The sequence below is a fragment of the Oryx dammah genome, unplaced genomic scaffold (genome assembly GCF_014754425.2).
Source record: "Oryx dammah isolate SB20612 unplaced genomic scaffold, SCBI_Odam_1.1 HiC_scaffold_9, whole genome shotgun sequence".
Lineage (NCBI taxonomy): Eukaryota > Metazoa > Chordata > Mammalia > Artiodactyla > Bovidae > Oryx > Oryx dammah.
The window spans coordinates 16,483,611-16,507,903 of record NW_024070193.1 but is presented as its reverse complement, the minus strand read 5'-3'; positions in this window follow the sequence as shown (position 1 = coordinate 16,507,903).

The window sequence follows — 24,293 nt, the reverse complement described above, 5'->3', positions numbered from 1 at the left end:
CAGCGAGTTTCTCGCTGTTTCCCAAAGCGCGGGGGGCACAGGTGCTCGCCGGCAGTGGAGCCCACGCCGACTTGCCTGCTCTCCGACCGTGGCGTGCGCGACAGGTCTGGGATCCCGTCTGCTCCCGCCCTCCTGCTTCCCTCCCGGGGCGCGCGTCCGGCTGCCCCCGGCTGGGTTGAAAGAGGCCGCCCGATCCCCGGCTTTGTGTTGCTAATGAGGCGCGGCCACGGGCTGGGGTCCGGCTCCAGGCGGGCGGGCGAGAGGGGCGCCCGGCGGCGAGCGGGAGGAGGGCGCCCCACCCTTTGTTCCAGGCCCGGGACCTCAGGGCAGCGCGTCCCCGGGATAGGATCCTCCGCGCTGTCGGAGTGAGGGGCGCTTTGGAGCGGGAGTCGGGGGAGGGGTCTTCCCCCGCACCTCCGGTCCTCAGGCTCTGCAAAGGTCCGGGACCGGCAGGCAGGGGACCCTGAATGCTGGGCAGGAGTGCGCCCTGTTCTCGGGACTGCTTTGTTCCTTCTGGGCCAGGCCATCTTACCCCACTTTCACCCCAGCTCAAGACTCCTGTGTGCTTTTGCATTCAGTCCTTTGCCTAGCGGATGGTCTCTCAGATGACCCTCTTGTACCCACGCACACCCCGACCCCGCTTGAGTTGCGGATATTTTTCATGACCAAAGGGAGTGAGTTTGTCACCTCAGTCAGGTGTCTGAGAACAGAGGGGCACCGTCGTTCGTCCTGTGTTTGGAGCCGTCTGCCCCTAATCATGGCCTCTTGGACGCCATCTGAGCGATGGGACATGCGGAGGGGGTTGTGCTTCGGCAGCTTGCCGTCCCAGCTCGCCGTCCCAGCTCCCTGTCCCAGCTCCCGAGCAGTGCTCTTGGGCTTGGGGAGCGCGAGGACTTGGAGACTGTATCCATCTGACCCCGGCTCCCCTCCCACCCAAGCCAGGGTCAACCTGGCGTGTGGGCACTCACCGCCTTCAGCTTTGTGGAGAGGACACCGGCTTTGCACTCAGGCAGCCACGATCATGACCTTGCCTCTTTTCCTGGGCTGCTTTAAGCCTCGATTTCTTCACTTGGAGAATGGGAGTAAATGGGGATTTCCTAGTTTCCCTAGGACTGCTTCTCTGAGGGAAGGGTAGGGGATAGATCTCTTAGAGCACTGTTCATCCACCCCTTGTGCGGTACTGTGAATGGGCCTCAAGCAGTCACGGCCTAGAACTGACACCTCTTTAGGAGCACAGGCTGGTGCCTTCACCTCACTTGCCCTGCCTTCAGAGAAACACAGCAAGGAAGACTAGGGACCAGCTGGGTAAGCTGAAATGTCTTCAAACCCAATAGCTGCAGTGTAGACAGCTATAATCCACCTTCTCACGAACCCCATAGTGAACAAAACCTCATTTGAGTAAAACATGGTATTTTCCTACTTTGCCCCATTTTAGTAAAATACCACTATTCTTTTTTCCCCGGTAGATACCAAGTTTTCCTGTTTTTAGGTTTAAAAAGTTCTCCTTAAGACTATCCCCACATTGACTTAAATTTTTTAGCTCTAAACTGGTATGTTGGTGTTTGAGTAAACAGCATCACAGGCATTTTATTCTGTTTTCATAAGATGGCATAGGTGGATCAGGGTAATTTGCTGTTTTTCTGCAGTTGCCCAGGTGGCTTCATGTGTCCATGCACCAACTGTGTGAAGTTTTAATGCTGTGGGTATAGCAGGTCCCTAAAGGAGCCGAGCTGGTGGCTTTGTGCTCTCAGTGAGAATCTGTTCTCCCCTTAACCTGCACCCACATAGTTTTAATGGTGGCCCTCGCTCCAGTGGCTTCGCATTCATGCTGGAGGTAACCTTCTCAACAGCTCTTAACCTAGGTCCCACAATCCTTCCCTTGGGGTCATCTTCACCTACTTCATAAATGAGCATGGAAGTCTCAGGGTCACCTCCTGGATTCCGGGCTGTCCCCAACCTAGTACCTGGTACCTTCTTTCCTGGACTTGCTCTTTGATGAACGGAGCCCAGCTCACCCACCTGCCTCACATACTCACCTTCCCAGCCTCCACCTACCCCTCCCACCCTGCTCCCTAACTCCTGTGCCTATGACGCTGCCGAGGGCATGCTTCTTCTCTGCTCCTGGGGTGCCTTTTCCTCCCCTGCGAGCCCCGTGGGCCCAAGACTCAGCTCAGGGGATGCTTCCTCACGGAGGCCCTCGCTGAATGCTGTTCCCCTTGCTTCGCCTTCTCTTGCAGGTCCTCGCCTCTGGCTCTCACCAGACTGCATTGTCAGTGTGTGTTCCCATCTGTGTCTTCAGACTAGTCTCCTTAGCCAGGCACTTAACCTCCTGTTGGTGGGCTCAGGGCCTGGTGCACTGTAAATCTTGGCTGAACCCAATTAGACCCTGCAGTCTTCCTGCTAAATCCTGTATTAAGTGATAGATTTTAAGAAGGGGGCGAGGGAGGGATGAAGATCAGAGTAGCGGGCTGCAATGTCTTCCCCGCAGCAGGGTTTTGTACTTGCTATTCCCGCCTGTGTTCCTTCTCTTTACACCTCAGCCTCCCCTCTCAGCTCCAGCATCACTTCCTGCAGGAAGCCCCCTCTCCCCCTAAGTCCCTAGGTAAATTTTTCCAGAAGTTGCTTTGTTAGAGGGCTGGCCTAGTAAGTACTGATGTACAGCTTCTTGGGTCTGATTCGTGTCCGTGTGACCTACCTGACAGTGGGTGTTCAACCCTTAGACCTTGGTCTCAGTTCTGAGGTTGCTTACCGTCTGTTTGGGGCCATGCTCACATCTAACAGTGGGGGTTGATGCTGTGTGATGCAAACGAGTGAAGGCTTCCTGTGGGTCTAGGTCACACAGAACCTGGAGGGTAGAGGCACAGCAGGGCAGAGAAGTGAGCCCTGAAGGAGGTGCAGGATCTGGGTGCTGGAGAGGAACTGAGCGATTGACTCCCTGCTCTCGAGGGAGCGGGTGTTCAGGAACTCTTGCCCCTGCAAGAATGTGTGTTTTCCCAGGACTCACAAGGTGACTGGAGCCAGCTAACCCTCAGCAGCTGTAACCCTCCCTTTGGGGTTGCTCTCAGAGGAGCCAGCCTGGTTTAAGTGGTCAGATTTCACAACCTCCCGTTATTAGTGGGGCAATTAAGGGGCTGATACCATCTCAGTGTTTTAGAAATGAGCTGTGGGCACACTTCCTCAACTGCTTTAAAAACAGAGTCTTTTAGGGCACTTGCCAGGTAAAGTTGCCCTTTGAATAATACAGTTTTCTCCAAGAAGTAACAAGGTGTAAAACTTCCGGAGGGGCCAGCATCCTCTGGATGATAGCCTCTTGATAGTCTTAACTGCTTGCTTCTTGGAAGTGGAGTGGTTGTGTTTGTGATGTGTAATTATATCAGTCGCTTGCACAGAGGTTCCCCCCACCCCGCCCTGTCCTTGCCTTGCTCATTGTTTTAAGAAGCCTATACATGGAACAAGGAATTAGAAATCTATTCCCACAGCTTTTTATTCAGCGGCTTTTCCTGCAGTGGAGGAGGAAGGAACATTTCTTGCCTTCTTACCTAAATGGGGTACCCCTTCCCTGTTCTATTATCCCTGAAACTCAATTTCCACTGCCTCCCCTCCCAAAAGTCTGCTTCTTCAGGAATTCAGGAAGCCAGAATGCTGGCATCGTCTTTACAATGAAGTGCAAGTTTCCCATTTAAGGCAAATACTTCATCTCAAAAGGTAGGAAGAAATAGGGTGGTACTTGGAAAAGAAGAAGTTGCAGCTGATTAAAATTTAGGTTCTTGATAAAAGTCCAATCCAAGAACTTTCCTTGGCCGCGAGCCCAGCCATGTTTGTTTAATTCTGAATTGGATGTGTTTTCATTCACTTGCAGCTCGTGGCTCTCAAGCCTGCATCTGATCTGCCTGTCCTGTGCCTGTGTTGTCCATGTTACACATTGCGTCTCTAAGTTAAATATGACTCAGCCTTGGTTGACACATTTTTAGAGAAACATTTTTATAAGAAAGAAGCGTGATGCTTTCTTCCAGCCTGCTTTGCTGTGTTAATTGGGAATCCTCTGGCTGGGGTCCATCTTTCTTGAGCAGCCCTTGCTTCCCATCCCTCCCCCATCCGACCAATGGACCCAGAGCCCCTGCAGTGCCTGAGGCATTGTGCTAGTTATTAACTGGGGTGGGGGGCGCAGCGGGGGGAGATTTGGAGGGTACAGCTGGGTGAATGAGCCCGGCAGCTAAGTACTGGCTGAGGCACCATTTCCTTCTAGACATTTCTCAAAGTGAAGTCCAGAGCCCTTCCAGTATCAGGATTGCCTTGGAAGCTCATTAAAATGCAGATTCAAGGCCAGTGAGACCAGAATGGGCATGAGATGGGTGGGGTCCAGGAACTGATATTTTAGCAAGTTCCTCTGATGCTCTCAGCGGTGAGAATCACTGCTCTAGGAGACAGGACTTCTGTGATGGCAAGGAGGAGGTGAGAAGCCACACTGTAAACATTTAAAATCAGAGCTTGACTTTAAATTACTTCACTGGACCTTTAGAATGGAAAGTGGAGACTTGGTCCAAGCCCTGGAAAATGGCAGGGGTGAGGCTGGCTGAGGGGGCCTGGGGAGCCAGTGGTTCTGGGGGTGCCTCTGGTGGTGGGGACTGAAGAGGAGGCCAGGGGTTAAGGGGACCAACGCCTCCACTGGATTCCTCCCCAGAACAGCTGGGCCTGTCTGGAAAACAGTCTCAGGAAAGAGTCGAGTAGGGTCCAAATCATATTCTCAGCCGTTCAAACCTTTCAGACAGCTTCCTTACAAAGGAAAGAACTGCTAATGCTTTTTTAAGTCTTTATTTTAAGTTGAGTATTTCTCATACTTCATTTGGCTTAAAATGTGTTTTTTTTTTTAAGCTTTCAAACTTTCTTTCCCTCATCAATCCCTAAACTTTTCACATACCATGCCCAGCAGATGTCTGCTGCTGCTGAGGCCATCCCATCAACAGTTAGTTGTTCCTTTCATTCCTTGCTGCCTCTTGTGTCTGCCCCTGATGGATAGGTTCTTAGGCTTCTGGAAGCTCGGGGCCCCTCACCCTCGATCTGTTAAAAAAAAAAAAAAGGGATGAAGCAGGGGTTCAGGTACCCTTAGAACTTAACAGGCTGGGGGACAGGTCTGTCTTTGGAGCAGACCTTTGTCCAGCCACCCTAGACTGGCAGCCAAGACCATTTCTATTTCACATCCCCCCCAAATCTGGAAGTTTTCCTGACCTCAGCGGGCCCCGGGGACCTGTCTGTGCTGGGGAGGCAGGCCCCATCTCCAGGCAGCCTGACTTGCCTGGGCAGTGGGGGGCAACGTCCTCCTGGGCAGTGTTTGTCTTCACTGCTGGGATGTTCTGAATGGGCCTGACACATGATTAGGTGACTGATGGCCCCACAACACATTGTCTCCTCCAGGGCCTGGGGCCTTTGAAGCTCTTCCCTGTGGGAAGTAAAGAGACTATTTGCTCTATTAAAATGCCTTGGTATTTCCTCTGTTTAACCACAGGCCACTTCCTCTCTGCCACTCTAAACCCGGCAGGGCCACCGGCTGATTGAAAAGACACAAGCCCAGGAGTGATCACATCCTATTGAAACAGATAGTCTTACTGCAGATTAAAGCTGGGGCAAGAAGAGACCAAATCTAAGAGGGATTCCTTGAGATGCTCCTTATCTAGCTCAAATTTAGCCTGTTGATATCATTCACACTTAAAGTCATGAATGCATTCGTTTTTGTTTTTTTTTTAAGAAGGAAATCCTCCTAAGTTGTAACCAAATGAGTTAGTGTGTGTTTCATCTACATAAGGCAGGTTAAAGTGATTTGATCCACTGAATTTCTCATTGTGTGAGTTGGGAATGCTTCAGTGTCTGGGAAGGGCATGATGTCTGTTCATAGAAAACCATACTTGGCTTATTCTCTGCTTGTAGAGCCTGTCTGTTTGTTCTCATGTGCTCAGAAACCCAAGTAAGACGTTTATAGCTTAACTAATACCAAGAATATATCTGGGGAGACTGTCTCTCCTGCTTTCCGGAGCAGTATCTTGAGAAGGTTTAATTAATAACACCAGGCATGAAACGAAAAATTGAACAATTGAAAAATTACCTACAGTAAACAAAGACTGAAATTTAAACTCCATCCATACCCTGTTTCTTTTGAAAGGGCCTAAAAAGGGAACGACTAGTGAGTCTCTAATGAAGACTATTATTTTAACATTTGCAACTCCATTGTTTAAAGCATCCATGATAAAAACAGCTTTCCTTTTCTTTGGTTCCTTGTTTGGAGAGGTTGGGGAAAGGTGGATGTAGCTAATTAAGGCTACAACATTTAAAGGGGGGGCTTAATAAGTACCAGCTGTCCTCAACAAATCAACCGGGTGGATGACAAAATAAAGATGTGATGTGAACACACATGTAATTCTCTTCTAAAACGGAAGTTGGCCTATAAATTGTCTGATTTAATAGGGTAAATGAAAACTACCTCTACTATGCACTTTTGAGAAGCATTTGTTTTATAGTAAATCCCGTGTCTTATTTGCATAAAGCCGTGCATTAAAAGTTGAAAGGGCAGTAGATGGCAGGTATTGTGGAAAGTTTAATACATTGTAATTCTTCTGTCCCTTTCTTCATTCTAAACCTGATCTTAATAGACATTAATCATGAGGCTTTTCATTAAAATTACCACATTGTAGGGAAGCTTGCTTGAACTTATCACAAATGCCTGTAAAATTGTAGTCATGACTTTGAAAAGAGAATTTGGAAATTGATAGCATTAATGAAAATGTTCAGGTGGAAATTTACCTTTTACATATTAAATGAATATTTCAAGTGAATCCTTTTAAATCATAAGGGATCAGGCTTTAAATATAGCTTTTTTTCAAATTTGAAAGTCCTTTACTCCCTTAAAAACTAGGAGTTTTTCCAAGTGTTCTGTTTTGTCAGTTTTGTAGATTTTTTCCCCCCATTGAATGGTAACCCTTTAAAAAAATGCTGGCTATGGCCCCAGACTTCTGTTCTGAGCTGGACTGTTTGACTTGCTATTGGGAGGTTGATGGGGATAGAGGGAGGGTTTCCTTGGAAAAAAGAGGTACGTTTCCCTGAGACGGGCCATATGGTTCTCTATGATTTTATTCTGTCCAGGTGATTTCTGGTTTCTCTTCTGAAAAGCGTTTCTTTCCCTTTTATCTGAGGAAAATACAGTGCAATCCAGACGAAACGCAGGAGCCAGCGGTCAGCCTGAGCGTGATCCCAGCTGAGTGACCGCGTATCACCTCCATCCTCTGGAGGGGGCACGTTTGCCCTGGGTGGAGCCCAGGCACCCGCACGGTGATAGGGTTTGCTGTAACTGCTCCCTGTCTGCAGTTCACAAAGACATTTGGAGTGAGGCAGCAAGAACAGCTCCTCTGTGTCAGGCCATGGTGTAGTACTGTGGTTACATTTTCTGGGGAAGTACAAAGAGGAGTGGGACCAGGCTCCTGGCTGCAGTGGCTTCCTACCCAGGCGTGGCTGCGAGGCCTGAGGGCTCAGAGACAGCGAGATGCAGGGAGCTTCCCCTCCTCGCTCTGCCTGGCGCACTCCCCTCAGAGTAGTATGAACCAGGGTCCCTGCTCTGCATCCCAGAACATTCCGCCTGTGCATTTGCCTTGGCAAATGCCTTGCCTTGCCTGTGGCAAGCAGGGTGATGAGGAGCTTGTGTTTGAGGTGCTGCTTGTCGCCTACCTTGCAGATTCTGGCTTTGTAGCTCACGTCTCGGTTGATTCCCAGAACTCTGGCTACTTGTTTTGCCTCAGTTTCTCCTGCTTTGGAGGAGACTCGCCTTTCCCTGGGAGGCTTCTCCACAAAGGCCCCCCAGCATCCCCCCGTGTGACTTTCACCTTTGCCAGGAAGCCTACCTTAAGTGAAATCAGACCCCCACCCCCCACCGCCGGCCTCCCATCATGGCTCCAGATTTAGTGAGGGTGCATCCTGCCTTCTGCAGTGATGCAGTCAAGAAGGGGAATCTTGATCTGTTTGTGAAGAAGACAGTTAATTTGGATGGTTCAGAGGAGGCTTTGAGGAAGGGATTAGATGACTAGAGAAGACAGACTTCGCCCAGGGGACTTTTGAGCAGGGCCTCTGGCAAGTGGAGCCGGGAGGTGAGGGACAGTTTGGGCAGAAAGAAAAATGTGAGTAAAGCTGGAGGAGGGCGGCTCCTTGGAGGCGGTGTGGACAAGAAGGCTGAAGACGGAGGCTGGGACTAGATAAAGGGGTGTGTTGAATTTTGCCCACATATGCACCTGTCAGGAATGGTGACGCTTGGAAGGTTTCTCCAGCAGCCGAACAGCTTGGTAGGGGTGACCGTCAGCGACCTTCCTTCCTTCATTCATTGTGTATTTGGTGCTTTCTATGCGCGAGGCCTGGTTTCTGGAGCTTAGATTGTAGTAAGGAAGACAAATAGGATAACCAACTCCCAGAACCTGACCGCTGCATTTAAAATAGCAACCGCGACTCTCGGTTGCTCACCATTTTCTCTTCACTTGAGTTTTCTCCATAGAATTTTTTTTTTTTTTCCCACCATGGAACACACAGTATTTTCTGGTCTAACCCTTTGCTCCCTGAGGGCAGGGCCTTGATCTGTTTTGGAGATCAAGGCCCTGTTGTATCAGGAGATTAGCAGTGGCACACAGTGGATTCTCCCTCTGTTTGACCAAGTGCTCTGCAGGAAACCAGGGGCAATGAGAGCGGGCAATCTTGGGTGGCCTCTCTGAGCAGGTGTCATGTAAGACGAGCAATTGTATTAATAATGACAGTGTCCTCTGAAGTTCTGATTTTCTTTTATCTTTTAAATTCTGACTGGAGAATAATTGGCTTTATTTATGTTTTCTTAACATTGGTACATCATGTGGCATTAGGTGCTGAGCGTCGCATAAAAATACACCTGACTTCATCCACACTCGGATTGTTGGCACCGTGTCCCCAATACTGGCCAACCGCTGGGCTGCAGGACAGGTTCCCAGGGAACAAGAGAGGCAGGGACCAGGGCTGGTCCTGGATGGCAGTCACACTTAGGAAAGGGTTGGATTCTTGAAGAGGGGATGTTTGGACTGTCCAGGTTACGCTGTACTGTGAATGGAAAAAAAAAAAAAGGGGGGGGGGGGACTGCTAAGGGCTAACTAAACATCCTGGTTTTGGACTTCATGAAACAATGTGAACGAGATGACCCTCACTCCCTGGCAGCAGCCTTTAGGTGGTATGTGAAAACTTGGTGGTTTTAACAGAGAATCAAGCCTCATTTTCTTTCGGTCCCCCTGGGTGGTGAATGCCTTTCATTTTCTGAAGTCACCCACCGGTCCGTCCAGAATCAAAGATGCTCTTTGCCTTCTTTCCAGGGCTGTGGGTTTGCCGGCCAGCTGTGGTAATGAGTTTCTGCCCAGCTTTGATTTCCATGCCTTGCCTCCTCGTGGGAGGAACTGGATATTTCTGATCTTACCTCTGCTCATATTCAGATCCAGCCAAGCAATCAGTGACTTCCCGGGCTTTTTTGTGGGAGACTGTGGGAAAAGTCCTGGTTGGCTGGCTATGAATTAATGAAATCCTTAGAAGGCTTCCCTAAAGATAGCTCCTGTGGTTTTAAAAAAATAGCATTGCCTTTTTTAATTTGAGAAAGAGGTCATGGAGTTTTACTGAAATTAAGCAGGGAAAATGTAACATCTGGTTGTGCTGCCTGAAGACCGCTGTAAGGGAGCGGGGCTGATGGGTTCCCAGTGTCCGACGTGCCCAAGGTGCACGCCACCCCGGTCTCTCAGGGCTGCTCTGGACACGTAGCCTGCCCCTTTGTTCTCCTCCCTGTGTTTTCAACCTCAAGACACAGAAATGCTATCCTGATATCTTTTCAGTTGAGCACATTTCCCGTCTACTGAGCTTTATTCCTTTTGCTTAAAGGGTCACACTCCCCCCCCCCAGCTTTTAAGTGCATAGTTTTCAAGTTGGAGATTAGTATAATCATTGCCTTTATCTCATTAAAAAAAGATGGGGTAGATAATGGGAGAGAGCTTGGGCGGAAGGCAGGGGAGTTTTAAAGAGCCGTTCTGAAAACTGGAATTCTGATAAGAGGAGGAAGAGAATAATAAATTGCAGACAAGTTTTAGGGAAAGGCATAAAGGCATTTTAAAGGGACCTGTGCCTTTTATAAAGGCAGAAACCTAAATTATCTTAAATGTCTGCTGTTTGTATATACCCCCACCACCACCCTGTTAAGTGAATAATAAGTCACATTACTATGTTTTTAAACAATTTATGTCAATTCTGAACCTATTCTGTATTAAGACTTTATATTGGGGAGCACACATTTTCTGAAACTAAACTAAAAGGTGAAATTGTTGCCGCCTAGTGCCCATGCAGACCAGCAGTCACTCGTGCTTGGGGCTTCCCTTTACTGTACTCTCTCCCACATATTTTGGATTCTGAAAATTTCAAACTTGTAGAAAAGTTGAAAGAACAGTGGGGTGAACACCCATTTCCCCTTAGCTGAGAGTCACCAGTGCTTTGCCCCCATGTACCTCAGTTGTCCCCCAGTGTCCTTCATGATTTCTTTCTGAGTCACATTCCAGGATTCAGACAAGAGCCATCCACTGCTTGTAGACATACCCTGTCTCTTTCATCTCCTTGAATCTGATGGAGTCCCTCCACCTCTTTTTTGATCTTTTGTAACATATACATTCTGAAGAGTCGGGGTCACTTGTGGTATAGACAGTCACACAATTTGAATTTCTGATTGTTTCCTCATGATTAGGGACAAGTTAAAATTTCACAAGATCTCTCTAAAGGTTCAAGTGTGACGTTGTTGGATTTTAGGTATCAGTAGGTAACAAAGTTCTAGCAAAGAGCAAAATGTGTTTTTTCTACTTGAAATTATTGCACGTAGAGACCTTTCTAATGATTTAACCCAGTTTGGTCTTGTATTATTCATTCTTTTTTTTTGTTTGTTTGTTTAATTCAGTGCTATACAGAAAGATTTCTCTTTTACTTTACTGGGAGTCCAAAGAAATGGCAAGGTGTCTTTTGCACTATCTTGTAATATAACTTTTTTCCTTGAAGATGATCTGAAATCAGCTGTGCTCTCAAAATTGGGAGTGTCGCGTCCCAAGAGTGCTTAAGGCTTTTGCCACTTACTGGGGCTTGTTTCAAAGAGTTTTAGATGTCACACTCAGCGACTGACCAGAAATGAGTTCCTATTATAGCTTCAGCTTTGGCCTGGGTGAGTGCATGGCCGAGTGCTCCCTCATACCAAACTCAGCCACTTCTTTTCTTTGTGCTGAGAAAACATTGAACTTTATTTCCTGAAAAGGCCACTCCACTCAAAACATGTCCTTAAAGTCAGTTTCCAGCCTTCTCCTTCTGTGAGTACATATTGCCTGAATTATTTTATTAGAGACCCTTAAGAGAGTTTATTTGTTTGACGCGAATTACTATCTTCTACCTCATGGCATGCCTTTATTTTTTATCCCTACCCTAGATTTCAGGGCCAAAAACACAGAAAATTAATATTGATTATTTCTCAAAGTAAGTTAAAATGTCAAAAAGCAACAAGTTGTTATTCTCCCAGGGTACCAGGGAGACGACAGAGACAAAACCTCCATCTTTTATTCATAAGTACAGGGAGCTGGCGAGAGCGCAGGCAGGCCTGTGTGCCCAGCATTTGTTCAGCTTTCAGGACCAGGCCTCCTCCCCTGCTGGCCGTGAAATGTCATGCCGAGATGCAATAGTGGGTCATTCAGCGTCCAGAGAATGGACTGCAGAGATTCAGGCGCGCTTTTCATTTTATTTTCTGGCACAGAATCCACAGTCGCCTCTGTGGCCTGACAGCAAAAGGCCGGAGAAGGATGGCTTGGGATGCTGTGCTAGAGTACACGCGGGGCACCAAGGCGGCCAGGGTGCACCTGGGCAAAGGGCGGCTGGCCGCCTTGCTGAGTCTGGTGTGCTCTGCTCAAGGAGAGAGAATGCGAGTTTCCAGGGATCTGCTCCCTTTGGTTTTGGTGGGGGAGGAAGTACAGAGTGCTTTCCAGTTGAGAAATCACTAACCATCTCTGTGTAGAGGGCAGCCCTGGGGCGGGGAGCTGAGGCTGGGAGGCTCTTTGGACTCTGATGTTTTCTTTAGAAAAAGAGAAATCACCCAGCATTTGCTAAACAGGCTTTAGAGCAACAGTTTTCAGTTGAGGGTGATTGGGGTATCTCTGGCAACACTTTGGATTGTACTGGGAGGGGTTTTGCTACTGGCATTTAGTGGGTAAGGGCCAAGGATGCCACTAAACATCCCAAAATGCACAACTCAGCCTTCCCCAATAATGGCCCAAAATGTCAGTAGTGCCGAGGTTGAGAAACTCTGATTTTGGAGTCCCTTTTTAGTATTTGAATTTCGCAGCTCACTTAGCCTTATAACACTTTTAAACTTCCTTTCTGTTTAATAGAAGCTGCTGGTTCTATAAATCTGCACTCAGGATGAATTTCCATTAAAGTCTCTAAGACATATGATTAAACTATTGTGGTGCTCCATGAAGATACGCCCTGAATGCAACTACTATTTAAAATGCAAAAGACGGTGGGTTTTTTTTTTTGCCATAATTTGATCAAAGTAGCATAACCTGTGCCTCTGTTTTTGTTACTCACTGATGGTCTGTGGATAACATTACATTTTTTCAGCATGAAACCCAACACTTCAAATCCCTAAAGCAGTCTCAAATTTATGGTTAATAAAAGCATTTATTGTACTGGATGTCATCTGTTATATCACTCTGGGGCTAGAAACTGGCAAGCAGTGGACAGGAAATATTTTCATTTCAAATCGCTTCAATCTTATGGTCTAGGGGCAAAAGTGTCTGATTTCAGGAAAGCCGCGGTGAATAGCATAGTAATGAATGCATTTTTAGTTGATTAAGCAGGCATTCTCTCCCTTTCAAACAGTCTTCTCTCGTGGGCTTGGTGGGGCTAAATAAACATGTGATCTTAAATGATAGCATTTCTTGGGTTGGCCATTCTTCTCCTTTGATCATCGTAAACTTTTCAGAGTGTTTTCCAGGAATCCTCAGCAGGGCAGGAGAAAGCCGGGGAGAAAGGCTCGACTCAAGTGTTGACCCTTCTTGTAATTGTTTACTTTATGAGCGGAGGAGGTTTTCTGAGATGATGCTGACTCTTCCGAATTCTTCTTTAAAAATGGAATCTAGTACTCTGCCCTCAGGATCATGAATTTAGGAGGAAAAAAAAAAAAGGCCTTGTGATTACTTTTTTTCTTTCTTTTCAGAGGCTGCAATTTTATTGTAACTTGAGTCTTGATTCCCCCCACTACTGTCAAGTAAACAGGGTAAAAAGGAGAGTTCCATTCAGAGGCAGCTCTGGGTGGTGATGGTGTATCCAGGGTGAGAGGTACCTTTGGTCCCTGCTGCCCAGCGCCTTTGAACGTGTTATGTAAATCATTGCTTCCCCTGAGCCTTGGAGGTAGACGGATTATTTCTGATGTGGTTCGTTTTTTTTCCAGATGAGGATTCCAAGGCACAAAGAGCCAGGAAGGGATTAGGATGGGAGGCCACGTGACTCAGAGAGGCCTCTCTCCGCCAGAAACCAGAGCCATAGAGTTCTTACCCTGCCCCCTGCCCCCAGCAGGCCAACTTGCCCTGCCTTCCCAGTACCCAGCCTGAGATGGACATCAGCCATGTGCTGCAGAACAGCTCATGGGGGTTGGAGGAGAGCAAGACTAGATACCAGCGAGGGCTTTGCAGAGAATTAAACCACGATTAGGCATTTACCCTGGAGGTTCCCAAACCTGGCTGAACCCCAGAAGCACCGGACGGAGGAACATTCTTGGGGGTAGGCGGGGGTGGGAGATTCCGGGACTCACCCCAGATCTGCTTAAGTGGGATTTCCCGGGGAAGGCCGGGAATCTGAGTTTGTTTTTTTAAGCTGCTAGATCAGTGATTGCCAGGATTTTGGGGGGGGTTGGGGGGGGGGTGGATAGAGGGTTTGACTACAAAGGGGCAGAACAAGGGGATTTTTGGGAGATGATGGAATTGTTCTGTGTGCTGACTGTGGTGGTGGATACACTGATGTATGCATTTATACACCTAATTATATATTTATACACGTGTAAACTCATGAAACATCTTCCCGGGCAGCACTAGCAGTAAAGAACCTGCCTGCCAGTGCAAGAGACAGAAAAGATGGAAGTTTGATTCCTAGGTCAGGAAGATCCCCTGGAGGAGGGCAAGGCAACCCACTCCAGTATTCTTGCCTGGAGAATCCCATGGACAGAGGAGACTGGCATAGGGTCGTAAAGAGTAGGACACAACTGAACCAACTTAGCATTCACTCATGCATACATTTATATGTGTGTAAAGTCCTGGAACTGTACACCAAAAACGTCCATATTTACATGTAAGAAAAAATGCTGCTCCAGTGAAACTGAGCTATCACCGAGGTGTCAGGTGACGAGTTTTCTAGCTGTGGGAGAATGCCACCTGGAATTGCAGAGGCAGGTAGGCAGATCCTATCAAGTAGAACTTTGTGTAACAATGTAAGTGTTCTTCTCTGCACTGTCCATTTCAGCAGCTGTTCACCATAGTGGCTGAAATGTGGCCAGCACAGTTGTGGGACTGAATTTTGAATTGTACTCAAGTTTTAATACCTGCACATAGCTAGGGGCTGCCCGTTGGACCGCTTGCCTTGGAGGCAGACATTGCCATAATGGGGGGCTTTGGCTTTGTGCCAGCTGGACACAGGGCCCTGTGCTCCTTCGTGCTTGAGGAACAACAGTAAGTCATCCCAGGTAGAGGGCAGTACAGGCACATAGGCCAGCTGTCTGTGTTGGTAAGGGCAGAGGAAAAAGGAACTTTGGAAAGAACAGTGATGTGAGGTGGGCCCAGGCAGGGAACAGTCTCGCCAACTGGAGGAATTGGCTTTTCTTCCCATATGTGCAGAAGTCTGGGCCAACTGTGGGCCATTTCCTGCCCCAACTTCCCAACATCATTCATCTTAAAAAGACACAATAGTTAGCATGTTCCTTAATTGAGTTTCTGTTCCCTGAGATGCTGGGATGTACAGGAAGCCATTGGAGAGTTCAGGGGAATGATGTGCAGATAGGGTTAGGGGGTGCTTCTAGCTTCACTGGAGGTTTGCTGGGTCCCCATGTCAACCTGGACAGGGTGTGGTGAAGAACCTGCATGGGCATATCCTGCTCCTCTTTGGGGAACGAGATCCTCTGAAGAGGCATCTGGGCACAAACCTCCCACCTTAGGCACCCAGCACATGGCTTCCATCTCAGTATGTGTTCAGACACTCTTAAACCTATCTCCCCACCCGCGTGTATTTATGCTGTCTTAAATAGTGTTACTTTTCCAAATGCATTTTAAGAGTGAGATTCTGAGAGTGTGACCTTTTATTAATGCAAACCAAATGGTGACAGAAATAATGTTCCAATTTGTCAACATATTTGTTCTTAAATTGGCTAAATGGCTAACAAAAAAATTCATGAGCCACAGGTTTTTATAAATAAGGAGGTTTTGTTAATCTTACATTAAAAGAGGGCTTACTCGAGAGCCTAAGGGGGTGGTCTTTTTTTTTTTTTTTTTAAGAAAGGGCTTTAAAATTAGAAGAGCTATTTCTTTATTTTTATATGAAAATGTCACATCTTTGGATCAGGAAGAGAAGGACATTCTGGATCATAACGTCTTTGAGCAGAGGTCCCTTGTGTTGCTTTTATTAATTGGTAACTTCAGTTTAATGCAAAAAAAAAAGCATAATGAGCATTAAATGATTCTTCTTCCACTCTTGAATACATAAACACGTCTTGATGCAGAGTTGTGATCACTGCATTTTTTAATGGCTAATTTTACTTTGTTTTTTTACTTACGTTCGTTTTCTGATGATATTTCCATGTTTTGATGTAACGGAGTTCACAGACTTGTCACACTTTGTGGCCATATCTTTCCTTGTTGTATGCCCCTGCCCCTTTTATTGCTCCTGTCCCCCCATAGATGAAGCACTCAGGCTGTTTCCAGGTTATTGCTGTTATAAAGCTGCTATGAATATCTTCATGCAGATTGCTTTCCTGCCCTCCCACCCCTTGCCATTTTGGTTTGTTTCCTTGGCACATAGTGTTTCTCAAAGTGGAATTACTGGGGCAGAGGTTTTATAGCTCTTACTACACATTTACCAGCTTGCTTTTGTAATGACTGAACCAGTTTACAGTGCAGACTTGTGTTTTGAGAAGAGGACAGATTTGGTCCACAAATCCCAGCTCTGCCTTTTGCTACCATTTACTGTGACCTTGGGCAATTTTCTTCATCTGTAAAATGAGTTAATAACAGTTTATCTCCCAGGATTGTTTTGAGGCTTAAATAAGATACTGTTTTAAAAACATTTAGCTCTGTGCCTAGCCACGTAGTAGATACATTTATAATGATTGGTGGCAGATGGCTTTTAGTGAATAAGTGTGCTCGTTTTTCCACATCCTAAAAAACGTTGACATTTATGATTTTAATTTATATTTTGTTATTTGAATGGCACTGTGTATTTGTTTCATTCTGAGTTTACTAGAGTGGGACTGAGGCTTTCCACCTTCTTATTTACCTTCGGAGTAAGTTTTAGTGCTTTGTGTGGATGAAATATTGCTCAATAAAAGTATTAGGGAAAATGTTGAAGTGAGTACATGAGGGTTTTAAAATAAGAATATTGATTGAGTGACTCTTTTGGGCTTAATAGCTTATTATGAAAACAGCAGAATCTAAGCATTTTCATGGGAATTCTATCTGTACCAGTAATTTGGCTGGCAAACCTTTCTTCAGACATAGATTTTCCAAGGTTGATTTTGGATTGATCACACATTTCCTGTGAATCGAATATAAATGAATCTTGTTTTACTGGAGCTTTTGTGCATCCTGATCTTGGGCTAGAAGTCACTCTGTTAGACGGTCTCATATCCATGTGATCTGCGAGATGAGAGCATCTCAGGCCAACTGACTATGACTGTTGACAAGGTGGGTGACCCTCTGACTCACAGTTTCTTTACTTACACAATGGGGTGGTCGGACTAGAATTATTCTAAAGAATTTAGGGATTGCTTTTATTGAGATAACTTGAACTTTTAACTCAGAGGGTGTAATTTTTCTATCCTTCCATTTCCTTATTGAGTTGGTCCCGTCTGTTTCCATCTGGATTCTTGCGTCTTGCACCTGGGTGTCTGTTTTTGATCTCTTTTGAGAAAGAAACACCCAGCCTGTGGCCATTTTTGCAGCTCTTTCTATAATAAAAGTAGCGTTTGTCCTCCACAGAGGTTTTGATTTTTTTTTTTAAATTCATACACAGGGAATTCCCCAGCAGTCCAGTGGTTAAGACTTTGTGCTTTCATTGCCAAATACACGGGTTTGATCCCTGATCAGGGAACTAAGATCCCACAAGCTGTGTGGTGGGGCTAAAACAATTTTTTTTGCATACAGGTTGCTTTATTTCTACAAAGTGTGTCCACCCCATCAACACCTCTGTCATTGTTGATTTGTGTCTGTTGGTGTTTACCTGGAAGTGTTCAGTATGTCCACCTGCCTCCATCCTTCATGTTTCCTGTATACTTGTCCGCATGGCCAAAGACCCCCTCGCATCTCTTGTTTTTTTTAAACATTACACTACTGTTAATGATTGCTTTCAACCTACTTAGTCTTCTGGACCAGGAGCTTTTAGGGTCCAATCAATCACTGAGTCCATAAACAAGGGCACTGCCTCAGACTCCCCATGAGCCCTGAATTCCATCAGGGTGTTGACAGTCCCGGAGGCCTGGACTGCTCTGTCATCGACTGTCAGGGGAAGAGAGGATTTGGGTCTGCGCATAATGGTGGCGGGGGTGGGAGGGGGCAGCTGCAGATAAAAACTGACCACAGATAAGAAGTAGTTTGTTTGGCAGAAAGTCTGCATGTGGGTAATTGCAGAGCTGAGAGATTAATTTTCCGTTTCCCTCTTACCCCCGTTTGCATTGAATTGTCTTCTTTTTGAAGTATAGTTGATTTACAATATTATACTAGTTTCAGGTCTACAACATAGTGATTCAGTAGTTTTACAGATGTTAGTCCACCTAGAGTTCTTATAAAATAATAGTTCTCTTCCCTGGGCTGTGCATTACATCTTTGTATCTTATTTTATACCTAGCTGTCTCATTAGGAAAGCTGAAGATGTGAGGTGCATGCCCTCACCAAGGGATTGCTGTCCACTTGGTTTCCATCCGGGTGCTGTCATCCTGAGTGGTTGCCACCTGCCCAGGTTGAAGTGGTGTTGCTTTAGTGGGTCCTTGGTGAGGGTCCCATGGATATGATAAAAATATTTCTGGAAGAGTGGAAGACGTAGCATTTAATGTCCATTAAGCGCCCCCCCCCCACCGGCTTTTTGCATCAGGCTGAAATTACCAATTCATAAGAACAACACAAGGAAACTCTGCTTGATAGTGCTAACGGGCAGGCAAGGAGACAAGAATGCTTGATAGGCTGCTAGGAAGCTGGTCATCTCCACAGGGGTCTATGACACAGGTGGAAGGAGGAAAAGATTGGGAGAGATTGGGGAAGAGGTCACCTATGCAGAGGCCAGAATGGCCTACTGCTTGAGGACAGTGAGAAAGCTTTCTTGACGAAGAGCCTTATCTCCCAGGGTCATGCCCTCCGGAAGCTCTGAGCTTAGGAATGATGACAGGATGCCCTGGGAAGGTGCTGGGTGGTTTTAAACCCCCTGCAGCAGTGATAGAGGAGTGTTTTAATCCCCTGCAGGAAGGACTGAGATGTGCCTGATACATGCTGCTTGTACCTCTGAATACCCTCACCCCAAGAAATACAGCTTGGTTGTGAACACTTTCCCTGAACCTTTACCAGCACCCCGTGATTTGATGGTTCCCTTCTGTAGCCTGTAACTGGTGGTACTCTGCCAGAAAGGCACTGGACAGAATGGCCAGTGTTTGGGGTTCACAGGCACTCTTGAGGGTCTCCCCAGTGCCACCAGCTGGTTCCTCACTGAGTGAGTTGCTGTGCTTTGCTGGTGAGACTGAGGATGAGGGGAGGCATGGGAGGAAGGAGGCAGTCTCCTTGGGATCTGCTCCTTACTGGGAACTTGGTCTCTTTGTTCCGCTCTGGGCTGGTTGAAGCTTCAACCCTTGCAGAAACTCTGGCCTGGGTGAAAACATCTAGAAATAGGCTTCATACCTATGGAAATTGAAAAGGAGATAAATAATAGGGACTGCTTCTCCTGTTCTGATGTGCCTCCTGCCCTCTGTAAGTACAGACATATTTTAGCTCCAAATAAGTGGTTTGAGAAGCACTCCTTCACCCAGTCTTCACTCAGGCAGGCTCTTCCACCTGAGTGTCACTTCCTGGCCTCTGTCTGAGTCACTCTTAGACCCTTTGCTGCTGCTGCTAAGTCGCTTCAGTTGTGTCCAACTCTGTGCAACCCCAGAGACGGCAGCCCACCAGGCTCCCCCTGGGATTCTCCAGGCAAGAATGCTGCCATTTCCTTCTCCAATGCGTGAAAGTGAAAAGTGAAAGTGAAGTCGCTCAGTCGTGTCCGACTCTTGGTGACCCCATGGACTGCAGCCTACCAGGCTCCTCCGTCCATGGGATTTTCCAAGCAAGAGTACTGGAGTGGGGTGCCATAGACCCTTTGTGCGTTCTGCAAATCCTGGGTGCCCTGTGAATAGGGCTGGATTACTTACTGAGTACAGATACTCAGTCTACGCACGTTAGGGCTTTGGGTTAAAGGGGTTTGGGGTGTTTTTTTCTCCTCATTTTGGGGAGTGTGTGATGCCAGGAGGATCTTAGTGACTTGGCTCATCTGCATGGAAGCACCACCCTGCCTACTTGCATAGTGCTGCTGGCAGCCTGCGGGGACTAAGACTGTTCTTCCTGGACCTGTCCCCCTGACTCCTGGGAGGCAGTGGGAGAGTACCCCAGGGCCACCTCTCTGCTGGGGTCACTTGGCTGGGGTCACTTGGCCCTGTCAGGATTGTCCAGGAGCAGCGGAGATGAAGTCCGTCTAGCTCAGACAGTTCCGTGCCTTTGCAAACAACACATTTCAGAAAGGATCCCACCACCACCCCCATGGCATTGTAAGGTGGCGGAAGGAAGCGGTGGCTGACAGCGGAGTTAAACAAACTTGAAGGTAGGTCACATTTTTGACATACCATTTTCCTCCGCCGTACCAGCAGCTGCCCTCTGCTTTGAAAGGGAGCTTAGCTGCTCACATAAACTTTGGCTTGTGATAATGTAAACTATTATTAGGATTATCTTTTTATTCATAATATATGCCTAGCTCTCTGTCTCCCTTATTTATGCTGTACTTGAAACACTCATTCACTCTCAGGACCCAAAGCCCTCTGAAAACCAAGAAACACTTATATAATAGACCATCTATTTAAATCTCTCTGTGGTTAGAAAGAACTCTGGGAATGAAATCACTGGGTTGAGGAAGCTTCAGATCTCAGCAAATGTCCAGGTTGGAACTGGAATGTGACGTTGATGAAACATTTCAGTTATAAGACTTTTTGTGTGTGTGTTTTTAAATGAAGGTTTGTCCCAAGGGTGGTGGTTTTGATACAAAAATGCTTGGTTTTCATTTTGAGAATCTTCAGTTTTCAGTAGAGTCTCTTCTCCCATTTTATCACCACCTGGTGAAACCGTCTGTCACTCGGGACATTCTGGAAGTTAGAGAAGGTCCCCAGGCTCCCGCTGTGGTCAGCCAGAAATACCTCCCTGCATCCTTCAAGGGAGGGAAGCCCCAATGGTCTTGTCTCAGGTGCTCCTGTGTGGTTTGTCAGCAGAGGACAGGTTAGTGTGCAAGTAAAAAAAAAAAAAAACCCCAAACTAATAACTTTTTCAATTTTTCATAAGACGACTCTCCCACCCTTTTGTTTCTCTCTCCGCTGCACCCCAAAGGAAGAAGCAGACTGAATTTTTAAGCACATCTGGACACTGTTTTTGTAAAGCTCTTACCCTGAATTCCCAGAAGGAATGTATTGGCTCCCATCTTTCCAAGCAGAAACTGAAATGACTCCTTTGTTTATAAGTACCGGGCTTGCATCTGTTAATAAATCTGGGAAGAAAGAAGTTGCACTGACGTGAGGGTCCTTAGCCAGGCTGACACACTCTCCTCTGCTCTCTCTTGAAGTCTTTGAGAGGTGCTAACGTTTATGTTTGGCCCTTTTTGGTGGGGGGTGGGAAGGGAAGAGTAAGGGCTCCATGTGTCCTGTCTGAAATGATGTTTTCTGCTTTCTGTGACTGTAACAGTGTTGGGGCAGGGGTGCTTAGAGCCCTGGTCTGTGTGCTCTCGCTACCATGCAGTGCCCCCTTGGTGAATGCCATGTACAAACAATCAGAGTAGAGTGCTCCAGGTCTGAGAGTCCAGAGGTTGGCAATGGAATCCACCTTTCCCTTATCAGATAGTGTTTGTTTTCCTCTGAGGCAAATCTTCTAGAAGGTGATTGTTGCTGAGGAAAGTGAGGCTAATCTTTCTTTAATATCAGTCAACAAGATGTTGGCCTGGCTTCTTCAAGTATGGGGAGAATTTCAAAACAGCGTGAAACTTTTAAGACTGAGATAGGTATTTGCTATGTTGGGTAGCTTGGAAGTTACTTTTTTTTTTTTTTTTTGCCCTTAAAAAGTATGTTTACGAATTGAAGCTGTACCTTCTGGAAGACATGAGTGTAGTGTGGCTATGAGGGTCAGTGTTCATTAGCAATAAGCATTTAACCAGTGTAGGAGTTACTTTTCTTAAAATATGCCTCTCTTCTGGGTATCTGGAAATATACTCAAGAGATGTAATATTCCTGCAGGCCTCTTCTCAGAGATGAATCAAATTTCAGAGATGACCGCACTTCAGCTTTATTCCCCTACTTTTGGGGAAAAACTTGTTAGCCACAAAACCAAAACTGATCCACTTAAGCTTGGCAGTACTATGGATGTCTGCCTGTCAAATGGCCATTAATGATGAAAAATGTCCAAAAGAGGATGGTCTGAAAATTAATATTTGTATTTGTGCTTTTGTGCAAAAATTCATTTCCAAGAGGTTTGGACAAAAAGAATATGCCTGAACTGAAGTTTAAGTTGATAACTTTGAGTTGTATCAATAATATTCTACCTTATCTTTCCAACTTTTTAAATTTTTTGTTGAATTCTGGGGTGTTGTTGTTTATTCTGAATGCTAGCTATTAGGTTAGTTAGTTAGGGGTATATGGCTAGAAAATGACCTGAGTGTTGGTTACCTCTACATTTCCAAGATAGTGTCATTTCAAAACTGCCAAAAGATTTTTTTTTGTTATTGTTGTTTTAAAACTAATTTAGCAGTAGCTCAGACTATAAACTGGTCTTCCTTGGTGGTTCAGTGGTAAAGAATCCACCTTCTACTGCTAGAGATGCAGGTTTGATCCCTGGATCAGGAAGATCCCCTGGAGAAGGGAATGGCTACCCACTCCTGTTTTCTTGCCTGGAAAATCCCATGGACAGAGGAGCCTGGCAGGCTACAGTCCATGGGGTTGCAGAAGAGTCAGACTTGGTGGAGCGACTAAACAACAACAAAAATGTGAAGTGCTGAGCAGAAGTCGGGAGTGTCATGACTTAGGGCCCCTGTGCTCTTCTCCATGATGACATGGGAGATCGGATGGCTCTCCTGGCAGAATGCAAAGCTCTGATCCTGCACACAAAACCCTGACAGTGAGCCAGATTCTTTTAAATGCCTTTTCCAGTGCTAATGTCGTTTGTTTTTCTTTTTAAGTTTGCAACGTAAGAAAAGATTTTCTTTAGTTAGTATTTATAATGTGCTTCCTACTTTTTTAGAAAACCAGGGGATGGGTCCGAATAGCAACAAAAGACCTAGGAATTTATTTATATGGAGAAGCTATTTTAAATGAGCCATCAATATACTTACTGCTCAGGGATTTTCGTAATCAATAAGGTGGTTTTCATGTAGAAAATATCCATCCTAACATTCTGTTACATGAAACCTATTTGACATTCTTTCTTTTTTTTTTTCCATTCTCCTTTACCTAATGGTCTTTCCTGGCTCTTCTTCTACTTTACCAACCCTACTTTTTCTATCTTCTTTTCCTCCTCATGGGCCCTAAATGTGGATAGTCCCATCCCACAAAGCCCTGTGCTTAGCCCTTTGTCCTTTTTTGCACCTCCTTTTAATTAGCCCATCTGCCATTAAGATTCTGTTGCTTGACCTCATGAATGACTTCCTGCCTTATAATCCTGTATTTCCAAAAAAAAAAAAAAAAATGGTATTACATCGAAGATTCCCTGTCGTCACCTCATCTTCACTTTTTCTAAGAAAAAAAAAGAAAAGACTCCTTCCCTGGGGTTCTCTATATTGCTATAAAATCACTAACCTTCCAGGTTTCCCAAAAGAGGAGCCCTCAAGTTGCCTTTGAATTCCATCATCACCTCTCTATCACATTTGTCACAAAGGCCTGCCATTTTTTTCCCTTAAAACTGTCTCAGACAGGTCCTCTCATCATCCCCCCATCGTCTCCATCCTTCTCACCTCACATCTGGACGCCTGCAGTGGCCGCCTCTCCCACCTCCAGTTGTCCTCCTTCCTAATTCTTCCTGCAAACATGGCTACAGCACCGTTTTATTAATTCCTTTGCTGCTCAGAATCCTTCGGTTCCTTTCTTTGTTGCTGTTTTTTCCCCCCTTTTTAAAAATTGTGGTAAAATATACATTTCATAAAATTTGCCATTTTAACCATTTTAAAAAGTGACATTAAGTCCATTCACATTGTTTTACAGCCATCACCACCATTCATGTCTAGAGTTTCATGTTCCTGAATGGAAACTCTTAAACCCATCCCCCACCACCCCCAGCCCCCTGGCAAACCTCTTATTCCACTTTCTGTCTCTGTGGAGTTGACTATGCTGGGTACCTTGTGTGAGAGGAATCACACCGTCTCTGTCTGTTTGTGCCAAGGTCAGATTTTTAAAGATTGTTTTTCGTCATTCTGATCTTTAGGAATTTTGTTGAAGAGTTGGTAGAGGCTAACAAAAGGGCCTTTGTTTCTGAGTCAGCTTCTTTATGTCTTTAGTGAGCTCTGCTGGGAGCATAGCACTGGTTTATCCCAAGTATAGATAGGATGGTCAGGGTAGGTGGGAGCGAGTGGCAACGATTAGAGAATGCAGATATTGACTCCCACCCTGAGTGTCTATGGCACTGATTCTAACAGTTAGTGACATTTTTGACCGTGGAGGGAAGATAGGTGAAAATTGGAAGTTGATGGTACTCTGGACTCCGCTTCCTCCTTCTAAAATGCCTTCCATC